The sequence below is a fragment of the Podarcis melisellensis genome, assembly GCF_964234715.1.
Source record: "Podarcis melisellensis genome assembly, chromosome: 13".
Taxonomy (NCBI): domain Eukaryota; kingdom Metazoa; phylum Chordata; class Lepidosauria; order Squamata; family Lacertidae; genus Podarcis; species Podarcis melisellensis.
Window position 1 is genome coordinate 52,919,770 of NC_138545.1, and position 14,388 is coordinate 52,934,157.

A 14,388-nucleotide genomic window follows, 5' to 3' on the forward strand; every position below is an offset into this window, starting at 1 on the left:
GTCTATTTTAACTCCTAATCACCGCATTGCTACAAAATTGCCGACAAATAGACTCTTACAATCTGTTCCGGAATCAAAGTCAGTTTGCAGTTTCCTTCCCCTCCCCCTTTTGAAGACTGGGACAACATCTGCCTGTCTCCAGTCTTATGGACCTGTATCCTTGGGTACCAAAGGAGCTTTCTGGTGTGCTCTCAGAACCTCTGTCTATCATCACTGAGAAATCTTGCCAATTCATCAAATTTGCCAGAATTAAGCTATGCCAAATCTATTACTCAATAGCTAATTAGGCCTTTCACATACATAAATAATAAAAACAACAATATAGCTGCATGGTTTGCAATTTTAAAATAATGATGTACAACCTGATATACCTTGTAGAAAGAAGAGGATAGAGAAGAAAAATGAAAGTAAGCAAGTGCAGATGCCAATTCTTACAATATCTATAATAGCTAGGTGGGATTATCATCAAGGGAGACAGTTGGAGGAGGGGGGAACCAATGGAGTGGACCTTCCTCCTGTTGTCTTCTCTCTGTCACTTTCAGGCTCTGGGCAGAGAAGGAGTGGTGGAGACTGCCTCCCCACCCTGACCCTTCCAGGGAAGAGGAAGAGGAAGAGGAAGACAGTATAGATTTACGACAGGGGGTTGCGGGAGATCGCAGCTCAGAGGCAGAAGAGGGGGAAAGTTGGGAAATCATGGGAGAGCCAGAGCAACAAACACCTGGTTGACGCGTTGTCACTAGAAAGCATTCCAGACCCTCCATCTCCCAGAACCCAGCGAGCCTTGAAAGTAGGAGAGCAAAGAGCTCGAAGACAGAGGGCACGTAGCAGCACCTATAGAGGAGAGGATGGTGACGAATGAGGAAGTAAGAGAGAAGCAGGTGGAGACTCACTCGGGACAACGGCACTGTCCAAGAGGCTGGGTTCTTTGTAAGATTGAAATTAAAAAGCACTTTTTCCTTGTCTTTATACTTTCCTGGGCAACCAGCCGGGAGCCGCTGACAGCACCCTGATAGTCACGTGGAAGAGCAGCTAAGTGGTTCTTAGTCCTCCATTCTGGTTTGTTGCCTGTGTAGATGCGATTTTAAAGCTTCGCTGTGAAACTGTGTATAGTGGAGCTGTGCATGAACATGCTCACAATTTGGAGACTGTTAACAACCACATGTGTATATTGATAATCCCAGACAATCTTTTTTTAATGTCTCAAAGCTCTGAGAAACTCTGGCAAATATGGTCTTCTAAATATGTGTCAGGAATCACTGATACCTGAGACATGCAAAGATGCCTATTTTCAGGCACCCATGTAATTACAGTAATCTCAAATAGTCATGTTCGCCAAATTTTGGACATCCATTGTAACATGAATACAAAGTCCTGGTCAGGATATTTTACATCACACGCCCCTGTTCTTACTGAGAGACTGAGTAATTAATAAAAGGCAGGCTTGTCTCCATAACGAAAAAGAGCAGACTGCCACAGACTACTGTGAATCTACTAAAGCACAGTGACATGAAAGCTGTCCTTTCAACATGATCTATAATGACACTTTTCTTTATTGCTCCAGCTTGAATGCTCATACCAAAGCGAATTATCAAAGAAAAGCCCGTATCGTCATACAATTTACAGTTGCAGTAGTCTTTTGCATTAGTTGCCCTAAAAATGGTCAAAGACAGACTTAGCCCGGCTTCCTTGGGCAAAGCATTTTCAGACATATTCTTCATGTATCTATTCAGACATTTTAGCAGTTAAATACAAATACATATGAAGCAAAGATGCCACCAAACTGCTGCTAACTTTCATTGCAAGGCATGAACAGCATGCAACAATCCCTGACTTACCTACACATCTTTTATATTTTAAACTTTGATAATGTATAAAAACATATGTTTATTCAAGTGACAGGAGATATTTGCCTGGAGAGGAGGCTCCAGTATTACAAGCAATAATGAACAGTAGTTCCACATGGCAACACAGGACACAGGAACTTCATTATTTTCTTCTTTGACTGCTTGTTCCTTGGGAAAAGAGAAATAGTGGCTCCAAGTGATAAAAGTCATAAGGTCCTAAAGTTGCTGAAAGCTTATGCAAATGTAAGCAATTGTGCAATGACATTAGACGATGGAAGTAACAGGAGATGAAAGGTAATTTTTAAGGCCCTTGAAAGAGCAGGAAATGGAGAATTCAAGAAAGTCAGCTGTGATTTTATTTTTAATATTCAGAAAGCGCATACAAGGAATATTCACTGCTGGCATGCTTTGCAAGAATGTGAAGAATTAGCCTGAAATTGACAAAGGGCTTATTTCTGTCCTCAAATTTCTTTGCAGTCAGGATAGTATTAAGCTAGTAGTAGCTCATTAAATTGCCAACGTAAGAAACTATATTAAAACTGCATTTAAACCATGAATAGTTTCGGTGAGAATAGTTACTGTCCAAAATGAAAGTTCAATGTAGTTGAGCTTCAGAGAAGGACTATTACATGTGTGCTCAAACATGACTTCCTGCCAAATACCTGTAAATGGTGTGTGTGCAAGTGGAAAGAGGGCTGAACCTTTTCAGAGCCTGCCACAACTTGACCAAGTGACTTGACCAAGAGAAAGATGGCCAGCTGAGTGGAGACATGGTAGCAAATACCTCCTATCCACATCCCCCCCCCCCAAAACTTGCAATTAACTCTCCTTCTTTCAATAGGTGTTTGGTGGCAACCCAGTTTTGAAGACGTGGGTCTGCTTCTGTCACGTTTAGCTTCATCTTTGGATCAGGACTGAAATCTGTGCAATCAGTTCAGGCAAAAAAGGATTAGGGGATGGTCTACTTTTTATGCAAAGCAATCTAAACGCACTATTATTTAGAAAGCTGTATAATCGGAATCATGCTAGCAAAAGTAGAAAATGCATTTCATTTGGCATCAAATTATCATGTCTAATTTCATCAAAAGGTATGATTGGCTAGTACCTCCTGATTCTCATAGGGAGAATCATATTTAAATGCATTTTTGATGATGCTCTCAGTTACATATATACAGCCAGGATACAGGGGGGCATTTTATTAGTAACCAAAGGAAATTCTATTCTGGCTACTTTATTATTTATCTCCCCTCTCCGTGTATGGTTAGGGGCTTTTAGCTGTATTGACTTTTAGTATCCATTGGAGACAGAATATTTGCAGCCCGTTCTCTGCTGGCGGAGGGAAGAGACAGAAGGCCATAAGTTAAATCAAAATTCCATTTTCATAATGGTTTCATTGTGTGGCTCCTGAGGGAATTCTGATTGCATTAGGAAAGTCTCCTATATATGGGGGGGTTGTCATTGCCCCCGAACTCACTAAAAGCCCATCCATCTGTGAATGTAATAAAGGGCAACAAAATGAAGAACCTGCACAACAAAATGAAAAAGGGCAACAAAATGAAGAACTCTGTGCAAAAGCCATCCAGACCCCAACCACTTCTAAAATTATTTTGATGATCAGGTATTTCCAAGGTATCTCCCATTTCAAAAAAGTTGTTGCCTATTGACTTTGACACAGACAGCCTCAAGAATCTAAGTAAAAACTATTTCAGACTGGCATTTAATTTCCATGGTGATGTTTTAAGTTGATGAATTCAGTTGATATAGCTGAATTTTATGCTGTGTGTGTGTGTGTGTGTGTGTGTGTGTGTATGTTTCAGTTTTCAGGGGGGTTGTATTAAATTTATATTTCTGGAATTTATCTTGAATTATTGTATCACCACTGGCCGAAAGCAATAAAAAATTACTGAAATGTATTTGTATAAGGATGAAGATGCTTAGAGCACTTAGGTGCTTTAAATGAGTTCAAGTCTTCAGGCCAGGGCCAGATGAATTACATCCCAGTGTGCTGATGACTGTAATCTCGGAGACTTCTTGGAAAATGGGTGAGGTGTCAGAAGACTGGCGACAGGCAAATGTTATTTCTATCTTTAAAAGAGGGGGGGGAGGCAGACATAGGAAACTATAGACTGGTTGGCTTGATGCTGATACCAGGCAAATTTCTAGAATAGAATGAGGAGCAATATTTTTAGAATATAATGTATTGTTTAGTAGGAGCCTGCATGGCTTTATGAAGCATAAATCAAGCCAAGCGAACCTTAATTAATTTTCTTTCTTTCTTTTTGCAATTTGTTATCATTTTCTTTACTAAACTGTTTTGAAAATACAAATTAAATATAAATCAAACAATGGGTAAATTATTAACATAACAGGCTTAAGGCAGCTCAACAACTATACAAGCTGATAGACTCAATACTTTCTTTCTCCATTACATTTTCTTTACAGGGTTTTCTTTGCAAGATTTTTCGTTACAAGGTTTTGAGATGAAGAGATAACTCAAAAGGTCCATAGTCTAGAGTAAATAGGAAGCAAGGGGCAGGCATTATCCTCTACACTTGTACAGTCCATAAACGCTTCCCATATGTTCTCAAATGGGTCTTTTATCTTTTGTCCCCTGGTTGCCCTTAGTTATTGTGTTAATTGCACTAAAAGAGCACATTGCCATTTTCTTTAATACCACTGGTCAATATTTGTTTTGCAGTGTCTTTAATCCTGAGCTACCACTGCATGTGCAGCTGAGAGTAAGAGCTAACCCACACTTCCACTTGTCCTGTGCCTAGGAGGCATGGGTCTGAGCAATCCTGTCTAGGCACAGGTCCAAGAGGTTTGGCCTTTACGCTGCCACTCTCCCCCCCCCCCAAAAAAAAACCACACTCTTTAGCACTAAATTGAAATACCGTAAATGGCAATCTGTTTGTTCTGATTCAGCACTAAACCCATGGTTATCCCAGGGGAAAGTGGCAGCAGGGGTGTAGGATCCAGAGCGGCAGGGGTGGGGCGATCCGCCCAGGGGGGTGGGGTGGTGATCTGCCCACGGAGTCCGCATGGAGGACACAAGCCCCACGCTGCTGTTTTGGACAGTGTGGGGCCCCGAGCCACCCCGTCAGTCCCAGGAGAGACATGTGGCTCGGGTGCGCTGCAGGCCAGGCCCCGCTGTAAGTGTCCCCCCTGGCGTGCCATTTTGTCACCCCCCTCAGGGATGACACCCAGGGCAAACCGCACCCCCCTGCACCCCCTTCCTATGCCCCTGAGTGGCAGGGCAAATGGAGGTGTGGATGAACCCCAAATCGCTCAGCCACTCTTTATAATTAAGATTTAGATTCCTAACCAAGAACATATTTAGCAAAACCAAAGTTGAAGATAGATCTTAATTCCCTTTTTTACACAGTTGTTTTGCAAATCATGGGAATGCTGTAGATGTGTGTCTTTTGATTTCAGCAAAGGTTTTGAGATGAAACAAAATTTCCCATGATTTCCTTGTTGGCAAGATGATAAAAAGTGGGCTGAATGATGCTGCTGTTTGGTGGAGCTGCAGCTAGTCTAGCAGTCATACTCAAGCGCTCATGAATGGCTCTTGAAGGGAGGTGCCTACTAACATCCCAGGCACTGTGCTGTTAATCATTTCCATAAATAACTTGGATCAAGGAGCAAAGGGGATGCTTATCAAACTTGCAGATGGCACAATGATGGGAAGTGTAGCTAATGCCATAGAAGACAAAATCAAGATTCAAGTGATTTTGTCGGGCTGGAGTGCTGGGCTGAAACCAACTAGGTAAAATTCAATAAAGATAAATGTAAAGTCCTGCAGTTAGGTATAAAGAATCAAAGGCACAAGTATAGGATGGAGGTGACTTAGCTTGGCAGTAGGACATGTGAAAAGCATCTAGAATGTTTTGGGTGATCACAAGCTAAGCATGAGTCAGCAATGTGATGCTGCTGCTGAAAAAGCAAGTGCAGTCTTATTTATTTAATTCTTTAATTATTTAAAAACCCTCCCAAGGCAGATGCCATCATCTAAGTTTGTAATATAAAATCAAAACAAGTTTAAAATAATAAAAAGTGTATTTTAATAAAAAAAATTAAAAATAATAAAAATATTGATACCCTCCAAAAAACTAACAACGATATTCACAAGCTCAGTAATAATACTAAAATCAAATACATACCGTATTTTTCGCCCCATAGGATGCACTGGCCCATAGGACGCACCATGTTTTTTTGGGGGGAAATAAATAAAAAAAAAATTCACCCCTGGCACTTGTGGGGCCGGCAGCGGGGAGAAGTGCTCTTCTCCCCACCGCCCGCCTGCAGACCAGGTCCGGGGACAGCAGGAAGACACGCTACGCCTCCCAGCTGTCCCCGGAGCTTGCGGGACCGGCAGCGGGGAGAAGCGCTCTTCTCCCCGCCGCCCGCCTGCAGACCAGGTCTCCCCACCGTCAGCCTCCAAACCACATCGGGAGACAGCAGGATGGCGGCGTTCTTTTGCACATTTTGCCCAATGTGGAGCTTGAACAAATCAGAATCAAACCAATCATTTGATGTCCTGATTTGTTAACTAGATAGTTAGAATAAAACACAGTTTCCTGAGTTTGTGCATAATTCAGAAATGCAGTTTAGTCAGAAGTGGATGTAGATGCTTTCGCACTTCCCCTCCAATGTATGAAAGGGGAAAGAGGAATTGTGTAAGTCAAAGGGACTGTGTGTCTATGATCATCTAATTGTGTGCCAAGGCCTAGTAACCCAGTCACTCCCTATGTAGTGAATAACCAGACAAGGCAGCAGCATATAGATTTGGGGTTTGAACAGGCTACAACTTTACTGGTTACAGATGTGAAAGTTTGGCATAGGGATAGGTGAAGCCCTTTATTTAACCCCAGCCCGTCTGCTGGGAGTGAATCCAAGGGTAAACCACATCCTGAGTGTCGGGATTGTTATAATGGGGGGAGGGGCACAATGACCTACATCAAATAGGTTTATCCCTGAGGGGTCCCTGTTGGATGAGTGCTATGACCCAAGAACCCACCTATGTGTCGGACAGAAGCAATTCCTCACAGATCCCTTTAATGGGCTACTCTTAACCCAGGAGGGGCAGGCAGAGGCTACAGCCTTCCCTCCAGACAAAACAAAAGCTTACCCAATGCCTAACTTCACAAAGTTGCGTTGACTGCTATAAGGTAGGTGAAAACCAAGTGGCTGGTGCCAATTTATCAAGTGGAAAAATTCCTGCCCAGCCCCAAATATGGCAGCTGACAATGTCCATAGCAAGGTATTAGCATGAAGGAAGAAGCATATGAAAAAAGGGTGGGAGATCTGATTATAGAACAAGGAGGAGTGCTGAGCCAGCCTCAGTGTATTCCCCCGGGGGTGGACACAAGTGACACCCACTGGCTGACTGGGTTCGCCCCCTGGACCCAAGCCTGCTTGCCATTGGGCAATCCGTTGGCAGGCCTCCAGTCCTCCCCAGCCAGTCACTGGGTCGCCAATGTGGGATGTGGCCAGGCCGCAATGCTGCCTGACCATTAAAAGTAAGGTTTAGAGCAGGGGTAGGCAACCTAAGGCCCATGGGCTGGATGTGGCCCAATCGCCTTCTCAATCCAGTCCATGGACAGTTCAAGAATCAGTGTGTTTTTACATGAGTAGAATGTGTCCTTTTATTTAAAATGCAGCTTTGGGTTATTTGTGGGGCAAAGGAATGTGTTCATTCCCCCCCCCCTTTAAAATATAGTCCGGCCCACCACATGGTCTGAACAAGGTTGCTGACCCCTGGTCTAGAGCCTCCAGCACATGCACCACATCAAAGACAGTAGGGGTCATAATTTTGGCTATGAGCTCATTTCCTCCAAATCATCCCCACCTGCCCCACACCTGATGTCATCTATGATGTATTGGGTAAGGGGCAGGTAACCAGGTGGTTGCAAGGAAACAATGTGAAGCTTAAAATGAGCTTGCCAATGTTCCTCTGCAAGTGTGGCTTGCTAGAACTGGCTGCCCTGAGGAGTTTCCCCAAGGGTCAGTGCTGATTCAGGCTGAAGGAAAGCCTCTTTGAAGCTACACAGTTCCAGTTTAATGTAGAGCTTTTCAAACTTTTCATGTTGGTGACACACTTTTTAGACATGCATCAATTCACAACTCAGTAATTCAGTTAATTCAGTTTTACTAGCAAACCAGAGGTCCTTTCCAGCCCTGGGAGGAGCACAAGGAGCGTTTGCATGACACACCTATACACTGCAGCCGACGCACTAACATGTCATGACATACAGTTCGGAAAGCTCTGGTATAATGCATGTACGTACACCCCACCCACCCATCCAAATGGCCCACAGGTCAGAATCTGGCTCGCCAGCTGGGAAAAGTTTCCCCATCACTGAACAGGCAGGTGCTTGCTGATATGCTCAAACAGACAGAGCACAGAGCTCCCTAGAAACATAGATCACCAGAGAACTGTGGGATAACCAGCCTCATAGAACCAACATGCTTAAGTCTAAATAACACATGAAGGGCTTAATACCACAGAGTAAGTAAGCTGTCCTGCCAGGCTTAGCAACTTCCCTCACCTTGGGAGGAACTAGGAAATCAGGCCTATTGTTCTTCCACAGCCTACCTGAGAAGCTCAGTGTTTAAAGAGGTTTGAGCTGGTTGCTCTGGTTCTGCATGGCTCTCACAAGCCTCTCTTCAGTTCCTAAACCAATAACTTAGGAACTTTCACCACTTTGTAACTAAGCCAAGTTTTTCTGCCTGTGCAATTTTTTCTGAAGACTGTTTGGAAAAGCAGGTGAAACTGACCACTGGAGAGTTTGTAAGTAAACTATGTTTAACTTACCAAATGTGTGGTCTTTCCCTATGTTAAGGGAAGAGGAAAACTTGGGAACTCACTTTAAAGGCCACATCTTAAGGATCTCCTTTCCCACATATTTTGCTGCATGTTTTGTTACTTTAAATCTCTGCTGGGGTTCTCTCACCAAAGAGTGCCTGCCGCCAATTTCGATCTTGGCATCCAGAAATTATCCTCTTGTTGCTGCAAAAGAAAAGTAATATATATAAAATTTGCCTTTTGCACCAACAAGAACTAACTGAGATCATGATGTGAGCAGAGATGTGTAGCTGAAACCACTGTAGCTGAATCTGAAACAATCTGAGAGAGCATCGGCTGTCAATACAGACTGCTCTCCAAAAATAGAACAACAGTGGAATAGTAACATATTTGCCTGAGGATGTTTTTCACAGGAATTGCATTCTGCTGTCTGTTTATTTGCTTTTCTATTATCTTTAGCAACATAAAACATGTTTTTTAAAAAGCCTTCAGTGTTAACCCCCCCCCTAATACTCTGTGCTTCTGCCTGGATATTTGCTAGACAGTGACACAAAACTTCTGTTGTGTACGTGTGGTGGCATCTTTTACAAAATGAAGTCTCCTTTGTTCAGCTTTTTAAAAATATCCAGTCTTACATAGCATGTATCAATCAGGAATAGTTATTGCAGAAGGGGCCATTCCATCCTTCCCCAGCCCTGCTACACATGCTTTTAAAAAATACAGGAACAGAACATCATTAACTAAAATACAGAACATCATTAACTAAATGCACTGCATAAACCTTAACATCTCAGCTAAATCTTATCTGCTCTGGATTTGCTGCTTAGCAGTAAAACCCAAGTGACCCATTTTCCCATCTCCTGTTGATTTTATTAATTGATGGCAAACCAGGCAGATTTCCCTTCTCTAAGTTAAAATATTTAGGAAACATCCTTCATTATTGTCATCTTGCTACTGCTCGTGATTGTTCTTTAGCATCTCGCTTATATGTTGATTCTTTTTTCCCTCTGCTTCAACTAAATAAAAATGTGCTTTTGCCTAAGAAAGCTCAGTTGCAGAATTTATTAAACAGTAGATATCTTGATATTTACAATGTTAATCCATGTTTTAATCTGTTTTTTGAATGTTTTAAATTATAGTTGTTCGTTTTAATTTTATCATTTTATTTTTCTGTAAACCACTTTGAAGGTTTTTTTTTTAACAATCAAATGGTGTATAAATTCTATGAAATAAAATAAAGGCCACTGTGGTTGGTGTGCATCAGGGCTCTTTAGCTATGTGCCATGATTAACTTTCCAACTTTTGAAATTTCTTGGCACATGTATTTGTTAAAATTACCACCAGCCTTTATTTTTTGTAAAGAAAACCAAATGTAGTAGTGAAATGCTGGGTTTAAAAAGAAAATTAAAAGCATCCATAGCGGAAGTTACAATGAGCACAATTTCTGTCTTATATTACTTTGCCAGAGATAGCAGGGATCTTGAGAAGCCCCCACATTCTTGCAACGGTTTCAGTGCACCAGTTTTGTACAGCTCTTCCCACCTTTTCAACTGATAAAGACTCCTTTGTTAGCAAGCATCCTGTTGCGCTCTTTTGCATTCTGATGCATTGGCTGACACCACACATACACACACACACACACACACACACACACACACACAAATACACACCCCACTATCCAAAAAAAAGCTTCTTTTCCACCTGCAAAGCACTCTTAACCGCAGAAATAAGCTGCAATGTATCTCTAGTTATCATCATACCTCCATAGACCCCACTTTTCTTCCACAAACCTTCAGTAACAAACCAGCTGAAAACCTATTCAACTTCACCGCAGCTGATTATTACTTTGAGGATCTCAGAAAGATTGAAGCTTTCTATAAGCTCCTTCTGCTATTCTTCTAGCTTAGGAAGCGATTTCTCTGTACCTTCGGCATGCTCCAGACCTCTGAAATCCTGTTGTCATGCACTTTTTGAAGTTGTCAACCCCAGTGTAGTGTATGATACTGATAATTAGCTTTTACGGGAGATAACAACTCAATTTAATATCCAAGCAAGACTTAATGGTATGATAGCATACCGTTCATCATAAGGAATTTTGACTCATTAATCTGCAGCACCTAAGTATAAAACAAAGCTAAATCTATGGGCTGCAACCTGAAGTAAATATCACAGCTGAACTTTTATAATATATGCATATAGTGATCAGATGCTAACAAAAGGAAGGGGGATTATTAGACTGATGGTATAAAAATGGTTGCTAAAAGTGGCATTCGCATAATAAGATGGTACGTACCAAGCACACTACTGAGTTTTGTTATTTAAATATTTGACACAGTGGGATGGGGATGTTGTTTCACTAAAAGCCGAAAGATGCATTCTGTTGCTTTATTACTGCTATGTTAGAACACGTAGAGCTGAAGACAAATACCAATGCATTTCTGGAAGAATTGTCAGTATAATGAAAATAGTTCACACTCCTCCAATTAATCCTCCTCAAACCCCACAATGTATAAATCCAGACTAAATGATATTTTTGATAATGTTTTCATAATGATATGAGGAAAATGTGTCCTGTCTTTCTGGTACAATTCACCTGCTATGCCTGCTTTAAAACCCTTTCACAACCCTGTAGCTTGACTCATATTTGCTCATATTTAGGCCCCCTTCTAATTTTGACCGATTTCCTTAACTGTTTTTAAATCAAGGCGATATAAGTCATCAAAAAGGAGAGTTCCTTTTCTTTACTGTGGTTTATGTATAAAATTATAGCTATTCTGCCCTGATCATCATTAGGCAGAAAATCATGTATTTTAAATAATATTTACAACATTATGAGGATGAAACAAACAGAGTAAAAACAAAAATCAGAAGTTAATTATAAATTGTGTTTAAAGACATATTTACACTGATCCTGTTAATATTAGATACACAAATAAAGCTACATTGTTTCATTTTAAAAAGCCCTAAGTAAATGAATGCTAATAATATAATATAGTAAAACAAAATCAGTCTGTAAATATTATGGCAATTTAAATTATATTAGTTTAATATTTGCATTTTGTACAACAACAAAAACCCCACAAAAACAGTGATGCTTCTTTAGTATTTGTATTGGCTCCTGACAACAAATTCTGATAGACCAGAAGGTTGTTTATTTTTAAACAACTCATAAAAAGACAAAGAAAAAGAGACATTAAGATTATGCCCATTTACCTTCAGAAAGTAAAACTACATGGGCTTGTGGCTTTTCGCATGTCAGCTTTAAGTGCTGATTCTAATGCTATCATATAGTACATGCAAAATTCTTTGCATTCAAATTCCATGTTAGGTTACAAAAAGCTTTCTTTCTTTTCTGAATTTCTGTTAAATTTCCAACTGCCTATTAAAGGAAAAAAGGAATTCTAAATAATATGACAGCATTTTAAATCCTCAGATGAGAAATTCAAGCTCGGTTACTCACCTAAGTGAAGCCAACATATTTCAGATGACAACTCCTAATACATATTTTAACACAGCCCGCTTGTTCATAGGATAAGCCCCTTGTGCATAAAAACCAAATTACTCTTCAAGGAACTTGCTAGTTTTAAATCTTTTCAAGCTTTGCTCGCTGTGAGGCTGCTCAGCTGTCAGCAGTGCCAGTAAGCAAGCTGTACACATCACTGATGAAATTCCTAATGGATGTGGGCAAACCAGCAAGCTGCATTTTAGAGACTTAATACTTAAAGGAAATGCATATTTTTAGCTCCAGTTTAAGTCTTGACAACACACTGAAGATTTTGCTGGTGCAACCCTTGGTTTCTCTGAACAGCTACATCGAACTGACCTGATGAGAGAGTCTTCGAGACTGTACCTCATATGAAATTCTCAGTCAGAGTTTGGGGACAATTTCTTTTCTTTTCTTTGGACTTGTAGCTGAGCGTAGACTCTGTCATTTCTCTTCCAAGAGTGGACAGATGGCCGGTTAGTCCTGAGCCTTGCTGGAATGAGGCAAAAGATTTGCATTCTCTCACCCTCACCCCCCTTCCCTGCTTTAGCCCCCAAGCAGATAAGCCAGAGTCAGGCAGAGTAAGTGCACAGCCCTCCCCCCTCCACCAATCATTTCAATTAGTGCTACATGAGAGGAGCTTCTGCTTAAAATCTGCTTAAAGAAGAGGGCCAGAGGGCAGGGCAATTGCCTTTGCTCTACAATGACAAGAAGCTGCTATAAATATTGCTAAACAAAAGCCCTTGTCAAGGGCCTGGAATGTGTCACATCCTAATGCAATAGAATTGCAAAAGCTCAACATGCACAGGGGCTACAGAGGGATTAAAGGGGTGGGGCAGGGGGGGCGAGGTCTGAAAAGGAAAAAAGACTCTCCACAAGAGAAGCTGTCACCTTCCCGGAAGTCTATCACTCTGGATTATTACACACTAATTAGGGTCCTTTTAAAAGGTTATTGTATTCTTGGCTAAATGAGTACATCCCAGCCACTGATACACATAGGCTTAAGTTCACAGGCACACCTTCTCTCTGCTCATGGGCACTGAAGGACACCTGAAGCAACTGAGCCCTCTCAAGAGTCACTGTGAAAGCTAATCTGTTGTGTGCGCAAAATCTGAATGAGATTTTTGGGTGTTTTTTAAAAAATGTATATTTCGTATATGTGGTTGTCCCTCTCATTCTCTCTCTCCAATCCCTTCTCAGCGAACCCACATTTCCCACGAAGCCTGTGCTTAACCCCCAGTCTGCACCTCCAATCATAACAAAGCCCAAAGCAAGTGTAACAGCATTTGTTCACATCCATCCCTAGTTAACCTTCTTGCTCCCACTCCCAGGAGTGGCATTTCACGTTTCGCTAGTGGGAGCAAGATTCCCAGCCAGGTGTAAATGCTCACTGTGATATATTAAAGACACCCCTGTGTTTTTACAGCTGAATTTCAAAAGTCTTGTTTTCCTTTTTTATAAATAAATAATTACAACTTCATCATCACACAGGACAAACATCAAGCACACCTTTGGCATAGCTCTAAAGTGTGCAGGCTGTTTATAACAATAGTCTACCAGTATTCTCTCCCCAATTACTAGAAAGAAAGAATGAAAGAAGAAAATTATTCAAAGACGCAAATAAAATAAGAAGGACAGATTATTAAAAGTACAGGAATAACGGATAATGATAGAAGCACTCAGGGCACCATCAAAGAAAGAGCAACTAGTTAAAGGGAGGGCAAGGACTCAAGGGCCCAGAAGGGGACATTTGCAACCAGCCAATAGTCATTCTTCTGCCACTTTCAGACATCCTGAGACCACTCCTTCTTCCAATCATGTATTAGCTACCTTCTTGGCCCAGTCGGTGGTTCCCTTCCTTCCACATGTTTTCGGCCACGGGGGTCAAAGGTCCAGTGTGCAATTGACTGTCTGCACCCATCCCAGAACCTCACCCACATCCTTGAGCTTTATCAGGTGAAACTCATCCATTAACACCTGACCAGACAGCATTCTCCACACTCCTGGGGAACTGACTTACAACAGTAGTGGAGTCCAAGTGCCTAAGTATACAGTCATACCTTGGTTCTCAAACGGAATCCATTCCGGGAGTCCTTTTGACTCCCGAAACCGTTTGAAAACCAAGGCACAGCTTCCGATTGGCTGCAGGAGCTTCCTGCACTCAAGCAGAAGCTGCATCAGACGTTCAGCTTCCAAAAAACGTTCAAAAACCGGAACACTTACTTCTGGGTTTTCAGAGTTTGGAAGCCAAC

At 41.5% G+C, this 14,388-nt stretch overlaps 1 protein-coding gene across 18 annotated transcripts in view; it reads right to left on the minus strand.

Moving 5' to 3' along the window:
• Positions 1–14,388, minus strand: part of LOC309355222 (poly(rC)-binding protein 3-like) — a 173,546-nt gene that overhangs the window by 66,879 nt on the left and 92,279 nt on the right. For 2 of the 18 annotated variants that reach the window (XM_081885857.1, XM_081885855.1), the window contains exon 1: positions 12,476–12,868. The exons of 8 other annotated variants lie outside the window; for them this stretch is intronic. The gene's annotated coding sequence lies outside the window, so the exon portion shown is untranslated. Of the gene's footprint in view, positions 1–12,112; positions 12,340–12,475; positions 12,869–14,388 lie in introns of those variants that run through there. 8 more of the 18 variants (XM_081885866.1, XM_081885853.1, XM_081885859.1 and 5 more) reach the window with 8 other exon arrangements.